The following is an 8,675-nucleotide window of genomic DNA, read 5'->3' on the forward strand; positions in this document are numbered from 1 at the left end:
GACAAACCAAAGGGAAGAGCCTTGAATCCGTAGACTACCCCGTCGAGCGAGAACATCAGAAAACGACAATGCTCTTGACGAATATTGATATGGAAATAAGCATCTTTGAAGTCTATAACGGCAAACCAAACACCTTTTCTCAACATTTGGATAGTGTTGTCCAGGGAGACCATTCTATAACATCAAGGCATATTATAGGAATTCAAGGGGCGAAGGTCAAGAATGGGGTGAAGTCCTCTGTCTTTCTTGGGAATGATAAAGTATCAGGAGAAAAAACTACATGCGAGATCCAGATCATGAACCAGGCTAATGGCATCTTTCAAAAGAAGTGTGTCCACCTCCTGTCACAGTATGAGGGAGGGAGCAGTGTCCCAAAGCAGCCCCATGCAGGGTGTAGTCAAACTCAATTGCATATCCTGTGGCTATGATTGTGAGAACCCATGAGTTGGAGGTGATAAAACTCCCAAGTGTGAAGGAACGGTGCTAACCAGGTCAAGGTGCAAGATGTTGCTGGTGGGCCAACAGTGTTAAAGGTTCTGCTTAGTTTTACGGTCTTGGTGGCAGGCCTGTTGACAAAGCCGTTGTTGAGCAGATTATTGCCAGGACTGACCTGTAAAACCAGCTGGTTGTGTCCTCTGGCGGTCAGAGTAAGGCCGACAAGTGTAAGGCCTGCGCCAGGAAGTTTTTGGATGGGATTGGCCGTTGTAAGACCTGGCCGTTTTACGGAGCTTCAAGAGGTTGCCAAGAATCTTGCCCATTTTTTCATCAAAAAGACCTACCTCGTTGAAGGGCAGGTCTTCGATTCTGGCCTTGACATCATCAGAGATGCTGGCTGAATGCAACCAGGCATGTTGACACAAGGTGATCGCTGTAGTGACTTGCTTGGCAGCAGCGTCCACAACATGTCTCGCTGCAATCCTTTCCTGTCTTGCCAGGGACATGGCTTCTTGATGCCAGGTGAGGCTTGGTGACCTAAGGTCCTTGGCTGCAGCCTGCAATGCCAGTAGGACAATATTCCATAAATGGCGATGATAAGCACCCATTGCTGTCATGTAATTCACCACTCAAAGAATAAAAGACAATAGGGAATAAATGTTACATCCTAGCACATCCATCTTCCTTCCCTCCTTATTGTTAGGCATGGACATAGATCTATTCCTAACTCTATTTTGCGTTGCATCCACAACGAAGGAATTTGGTAGAGGATGTTTGAAAAGGCCTTCAATATCCTTGCCGTGAGTTTTATAAAGGTTCTCAACCCTCCTGGGAATTTGATGAAATGTTGATGGCTTGTCCCAAGGCTCTTTAATTAGGTTGAGGAGGGAGGATATAAAGGCTAATCAAAGAGGGGAGATCTGATCCTTTGTGATATCTTCATAAACTTTGTCCACTTGTTCAGCAGGTTGTACTATTGCAAGGTCCATGACTTCAGCAATTTTCTTGATCAAATGGGAATACATTGTATAATCCTTGGAGGGGGATGGTGGATGACTCTCAGTAACATTCGAAGCCGGAGTTGAAATGTTTGGAGGAGAGTCTTTGTTGGAGTCACCCGAATCGGTGTTGAAGCTAAAGTTGTGTTCGGGAGACTGAGAGAAAGATGATTGTGCTCGAGCTGACCCATATTGGCTGGGCTGGATAGTTGAGACCTCAACCATCTCCTCCTCTGGCCCGTGTAGTCCTGCTTGGCAACAACGGTGGTGGGGGAGCTGGCCCTGAATGGGGTCGAGGGACTGAGGTTGGGCCTGGCACATGGGACCTAGAACCCGAAGATGGTGGAGCCTCCTGAGGCCTCAGCCAGGAGGCAGGTTTACAAGGTGGAGGCTAAAATCGTTGACCATCATCAAAGTAAAGATAGTCATCAGGATGCTGTCGATACCAAGGCGATGGATACCCCTCGTAGTATGGTGGCCAATGGCAAGCCCGAAAATACGAGCCCAGATCATAGGGCATTGGGGACCATCGTGCATCCAGGTCACAGCTCCTGGGATTGAAGTAGTCCTTTGGATCGTCCCAGGAAGGTCGCTCAAACTCTCTATAAGGAGGGTATTCCCAGGTGGCAGTGGATGTCAAGCTCGCCCAGGCTTGGGTTCCAGGTCTTGGGTTTTTCGCTTTTTACGAGGCACATCCGCAACCAAAAAGAGAGGCAGGGAGCGCAACATCTGCCTCGATACCAAGTCTGGTGGCAACAAAGGGCTGGTTCGAGTGTCGAGCTGTATCTCCACCAAGCTATCTGCCAATCCTGGAGACGTACGTGTGGAGATGGCACTACCTCTGGCCTCGAAGGAGGAATATCATCTTCTCCCAATGGTATAATTAGACATACTGTCTAATGCCGGGCATGGGATACCGGAGCCAATGGCAAGGGCCCAGTTAGGGGTTGAGAAGTCTTGGAAGATGACTTTTTCTTTTTCGGCATCAAGCCAGAAGGTGGTTTCGATGTTGACACTGAAGCAGTTGATTTTGAACCCGAGGACGACAGTTTTGTTGGTTTGTGACCAGCTTTAGGTGAACGAGTGGTGGTTGAAGAGGTCTCGGAAGGGGGAGCTCACAGTGGTTCCATAGCTGAGGCTCATGCTGGGCAGAGCAACTTCTCCCACAAGTAGGAGCGAAGCTGCTAGTCTTTGCTTTAGAGAAGGCTTAGTAAAGGTCTTACAAACAGTGTACAAAGCAGGCTGGTGCTCCTCTCCAAGACAAAACAAGCACTGCAAATGGCCGTCAGACAGTGGGACCTTTTTGTGCAGGATGTGCAGCGCTTGAAAGGCCATAAACTTGTAGAAAATACAATGAAGCAATACAATTCTATTCTTACTGTTAGACTCACGAAAACAGAAGAATGGCGAACAAGCCGAAGTTGAAAAAGCTGGGAGGTTCAAAGTATGATTTAAGGTTGAAGGGAAAAGAAACAATCATGAAGCTCCAATTCGAGTAGCTGTTGTAGCGGTAGCAGAAATGGAACTGAAGCACTTGGTGCCGGGGGCAGGGTTATAGCCAGCGTGTGGGAGGTCTCGGCAGCATGTGCCTGAGCTCTAGAAGATTCTGAGGCTGCTCTGCGCAGGCGCAGATTAACCCATTAGTGTGCATTCACAGAGACCACGAAGAGACTAGTTACCATTTCCCATGCATGGAGAGTTCTCTCACAGATGACTTGATCTTAGGCATGGGCCTTATATGTTCACGCAAAAGAAAAAAACACATACAAAAGAATCTCACTTTTCAGTTCTTGTGTTCTTTTGACAATCACTAAAATGAGTATCTTAAGAACAAACGATTCATGTTAATGAAGGAGGGGAAAACAAAAATCTCCCCCCCCCCAATTGTGTTGCAAGAGCTGCTATCACCAGTCAACCAGAATGTCCAGAGGGGTGTAGAAAGAATTCTGAATATCTAAAAGGGTCTAGGTTGGTTGGAACCAAGTAACTAACACTCTTCCTTTTTTTCTGTTATTTCTTGTGAGTGGGCGATTTCCTGGTGCCCTCCACTTTGGATTCCGCTGCCTGCTTGCCTGTCCCTGTATTGACAACTTGGATCCTTACCCTTTTTGCCTTTTTTCTTGATTTATTTGGGAAGGTTGTTGTGGGTTTTTCGGGCTTCTTGGCCGTGTTCTGAAGGTGGTTTTTCCTAACGTTTCGCCAGTCTCTGTGGCCGGCATCTTCAGAGGACAGCAAACTGGGAAGGACTTTCCTTAATTTCTTTGGATTATGTTGCTCCTTCCACAAGACAGCCACTTGTGTCAGTGTGCCTCTTTAAGATTATATTTTGACAACCCCTTCAATTTCTTTAGATATACCCCCCCCCATTTGTTTCTTTCTTGGAATACTTTATGCTGCCTTCTGGACCTGCCTGCTGGCCTCAAAGAACAGAAAGAAAGGCAACAAGGGGTGGTGGGAAGATAGTCATTTTGGTGGTGGTGGGTTATTTTCTTGCTTGCCTTTTTGCGGGGAAGAAGGCTTTTTTTGCTATTTTTTCTTCTTTTGGATATATGTATGTGTATGATTTTCCTGTTTGATTTTCTTTTATTCTTTCATTGATTTTCTTGTAATTTGTTTAATTTACTGTGCATGTATTCTGATAAAGGTGTTTCTTTTGGTAAGTTTTTGGTGACTATTTTGTTGGCTTCTGTGGGGATGAGTGGGGCAGTGGTATACTTTCTCACTGTGCCAATGGACCAATGGCCTGTGTGGTTGCTTGCATAGGTCTGTTGAGGATCCCCCCGATGTACTCTGGCTTGATTTGGAGTAGATTTAATAAACACTGGCACAAATTCACCTGTCCAGATAAGGTAGGAAAGCTTCCCAGGATCAGGGGCTGCATCGAGCGGTGGGAGCCAAAGAAACTCCTGCACCAAAAAGCTTTGCAACCTGTCAGGCTGAACATCTCCTCCCTTTCCCTTCCAGAAGGGAAATGAACAAGCAAAGCCCCCCCCCTCCCCTTATCGTCACCAGTGGAGGACTGTTAAAATAGCTGGGGGAAATATGAAACCTATGGGGCATACGTCACTCACCCCTGAGATAAGGTGTCAACCTGCATTTTTAACCTTTTTTGTTACAGCAGTGCTTGCTCCTTTCCCAGTCATGGAAGGTGCCTAAATGTAATGTCAAGCTCTTTCCCAGCCAGAATCTATAAAACAAACAATTTGAGTGGTTAAGAATTTTTGTTATATTAAAATATTTTTTGTTTAGCCCTAAAATGTTTGCATGAAATTTTTGCTCATCCATTCACAGTGTACTTTGGGGGACAAATTCCAGCCAAAGTTATGCAGTGTTAAGTAACAAGGTGACTGCAAATATAACATTCTCAGTCTTCTGACTTGAAGGAGATGCAGGCACTGCTCATCATCTTCTTCTTCTTTTTTTGCAAATTCCCTTTCGAGCTTAGAAGTAATGTGTTACAAATAACACCATGATTATGTTATTTTTGTCAATTAACATAAAGACTCCCCTTCATAGATTGCTGCCTTGTCGTGGCAAAGGGGCTTGAGTAACTCAGTGAAGCTATGGGCTATGCCGTGTAGGGCCACCCAAGACAGACAGGTCATAGTGGAGAGTTCCGACTAAACACAATCCACCTGGAGCAGAAACTGGCAAGCCACTCAAGTACCTTGCCAAGAAAACTCAATGGACAGAAACAAAAGGCTAAAAGATATCATACTGGAAGATGAGATCCTCGGGTCAGAAGGTGCCCAACACGCTACTGAGGAAGAGCGGAGGATAAGTACAGGTAGCTCCAGAGCTAATGAAGTGGTTGGGCCAAAGCCGAAAGGACGCTCAGCTGTGGACGTGCCTGGAAGTGAAAGGAAAGTCCGATGCTGCAAAGAAAAATACTGCATAGGAACCTGGAATGTAAGATCTATGAACCTTGGTAAGCTGGATGTGGTCAAACAGGAGATGGCAAGAATAAACATTGACATCCTGGACGTCAGTGAACTAAAATAGACAGGAATGGGCGAATTTAATTCAGATGAGTATCATATCTACTATTGTGGACAAGAATCCCGTAGAAGGAATGGAGTAGCCCTCATAGTCAACAAAAGAGTGGGAAAAGCTGTAATGGGATATAATCTCAAAAATGATAGAATGATTTGAATACGAATCCAAGGCAGACCTTTCAACATCACAATTATCCAAGTTTATGCACCAACCACCATTGCTGAGAAGACTGAAATTGACCAATTCTATGAAGACTTACAACAACTTCTAAAACTGACACCAAAGAAAGGTGTTCTTCTCATTCTACGGGATTGGAATGCTAAAGTAGGGAGTCAAGAGATATAAGAAACAACAGGAAAGTTCGGCCTTGGAGTTCAGAACGAAGCAGAACAGAGGCTAATAGAGTCTTGTCAAGAGAACAAGCTGGTCATCACAAACACTCTTTTCCAACAACACAAGAGGCGACTCTACACATGGAAATCACCAGATGGGCAATACCATAATCAGATTAACTGTATTCTCTACAGCCAAAGATGGAGAAGCTCTATACAGTCAGCAAAAACAAGACTTGGAGTTGATTGTGGCTATGAACATCAGCTTCTTATAGCAAAATTCAAACTTAAACTGAAGAAAGTAGGAAAACCCAGTGGGCTAGTCAGGTATAATCTAAACCAAATCCCTTAGGGATACACAGTGGAAGTGAAGAACAGATTTAAGGAACTCGATTTGGTAGACAGGGAGTCTGAGGAACTATGGATGGAGGCTCTTAACATTGCACAGGAGGCAGCACCAAAAACCATCCCTAAAAAAAGGGAATGCAAGAAAGCAAAGTGGCTGTCCAACGAGGCCTTACAAATAGCAGAGAAGAGAAGGGAAACAAACTGCAAGGGAGATAGAGAAAGTTACAGAAAATGGAATGCAGACTTCCAAAGAATATCAAGGAGAGACAAGAGGGCCTTCTTAAATGAACAATGCAAAGAAATAGAGGAAAATAATAGAAAAGGAAAAACCAGAGATCTGTTCAGGAAAATCTGAGATATTAAAGCAACATTTTGTGCAAAGATGAACATGATACAGGACAAAAATGGTAGGGACCTCACAGAAGCAGAAGACATCAAGAGGTGGCAAGAATATATAGAGGAACTATACCAGAAAGATTTGGATATCCCGAACAACCCAGAGAGTGTGGTTGCTGACCTAGAGCCAGACATCCTGGAGAGTGAAGTCAAGTGGGCCTTATAAAGCTTGTCTAACAACAAGGCCAGTGGAGGTGATGGCATCCCAGTGGAACTATTTAAAATCTTAAAACATGATGCTGTTAAAGTGCTACATTCAATATGCCAGCAAGTTTGGAAAACTCAACAGTGGCCAGAGGACTGGAAAAGATCAATCTACATCCCAATCCCAAAGAGGGCAGTGCCAAAGAATGCTCCAACTACCATACAATTGCACTCATTTCCCATGCTGGCAAGGTTATGCTCAAAATCCTACAAGGTAGGCTTCATCAGTATATGGACCAAGAACTCCCAGAAGTACAAGCTGGATTTTGAAGGGGCAGAGGAACTAGGGACCAAATTGCTAACATGTGTGGGATTATGGAGAAAGCCAGAGAGTTCCAGAAAAACATCTACTTCTGCTTCATTGACTACGCAAAAGCCTTTGACTGCGTGGACCACAGCAAACTATGGCAAGTCTTTAAAGAAATGGGAGTGCCTGATCAACTTATCTACCTCCTGAGAAACCTATGTGTGGGACTGGAAGCAACAGTTAGAACTGGATATGGAAACACTGATTGGTTCAAAATTGGGAAAGGAGTATGACAAGGCTGTATATTGTCCCCTTGCTTATTTAACTTATATGCAGAATACATCATGTGAAAGGCCAGACTGGAGGAATCCCAAACCGGAATTAAGATTGCCGGAAGCAATATCAACAAACTCCGATATGCAGATGATACCACTCTGATGGTAGAAAGTGAGGAGGAATTAAGAAACCTTGTAATGAGGGTGAAAGAGGAGAGTGCAAATGGTCTGAAGCTCAACATTCAAAAAACTAAGATCATGGCCACTGGTCCCATCACCTTCTGGCAAATAGAAGGGGAAGATATGGAGGCAGTGACAGATTTCACTTTCTTAGGCTCCATGATCATTGCAGATGGTGATAGCAGCTCCGAACTTAAAAGACGCCTGCTTCTTGGGAGGAAAGCGATGACAAACCTCGATAGCATCTTAAAAAGCAGAGACATCACCTTGCCAAGGAAAGTCCGAATAGTCAAAGATATGGTTTTCCCTGTAGTGATGTACGGAAGTGAGAGCTGGAGCATAAAGAAAGCTGACCGCCGAATAACTGATGCTTCTGAATTGTGGTGCTGGAGGAGACTCTTGTGAGTCCCCTGGACTGCAAGGAAAACAAACCTATCCATTCTGAAGGAAATCAACCCTGAGTGCTCACTGGAAGGACAGATCCTGTAGCTGAGGCTCCAATACTTTGACCATCTCATGAGAAGAGAAGACGCCTTGGAAAAGACCCTGATGTTGGGAAAGTGTGAAGGCAGGAGGAGAAGGGGACGACAGAGGATGAGATGGTCGGACAGTGTCATCAAAGCGACCAATATGAATTTAACCCAACTCCGGGAGGCAGTGGAAGACAGGAGGGCCTGGCATGCTCTGGTCCATGGGGTCACGAAGAATTGGACACGACTAAACGACTAAACGACAACAAAAGATAAAGACCTGTATGTTGTTAAATGTTTTTGGTATTTCAGCATAAATAACGCTTACTAACCAGAACTAAAACTATTTTGGGGGGGGGGGTGTCGTTTGAGCTATCTTTTTGTCTGTGAAAAAGAATAATTAAAAAATCCCCAAAGAGTAACACATTTATAAAGTGTTAATAACATGGTTCCCTTAAAGTAACACCTTACTTTTTTTAAAAAGCATCAGCTAACAGTAAATTGTTACTTGTTTGAAATAACATCCCATGTTATTTCAAATTACTACTTCTTTCTTCTTGTGTTGGTCTTAACAACAGTGTAGTGTTATGACTGTACCAACTGGTTATGGCATACAGAGTGAATTTTAGCCTGGATTTGCAAATTAATTTAAACATGGATTCCAAATTCAAACTATGGGGGGATCAGGGAGGCAGATATAGTGCTACATCACTATCAAACTGAAACAATGGAAAGGGGTGGATTTCTGTAGGAGAGAGGAAGTAGTGCCTGAAATACGCATCAAGCTCTTGACC

This window comes from Pogona vitticeps, chromosome 6, assembly GCF_051106095.1.
Source record: "Pogona vitticeps strain Pit_001003342236 chromosome 6, PviZW2.1, whole genome shotgun sequence".
Lineage (NCBI taxonomy): Eukaryota > Metazoa > Chordata > Lepidosauria > Squamata > Agamidae > Pogona > Pogona vitticeps.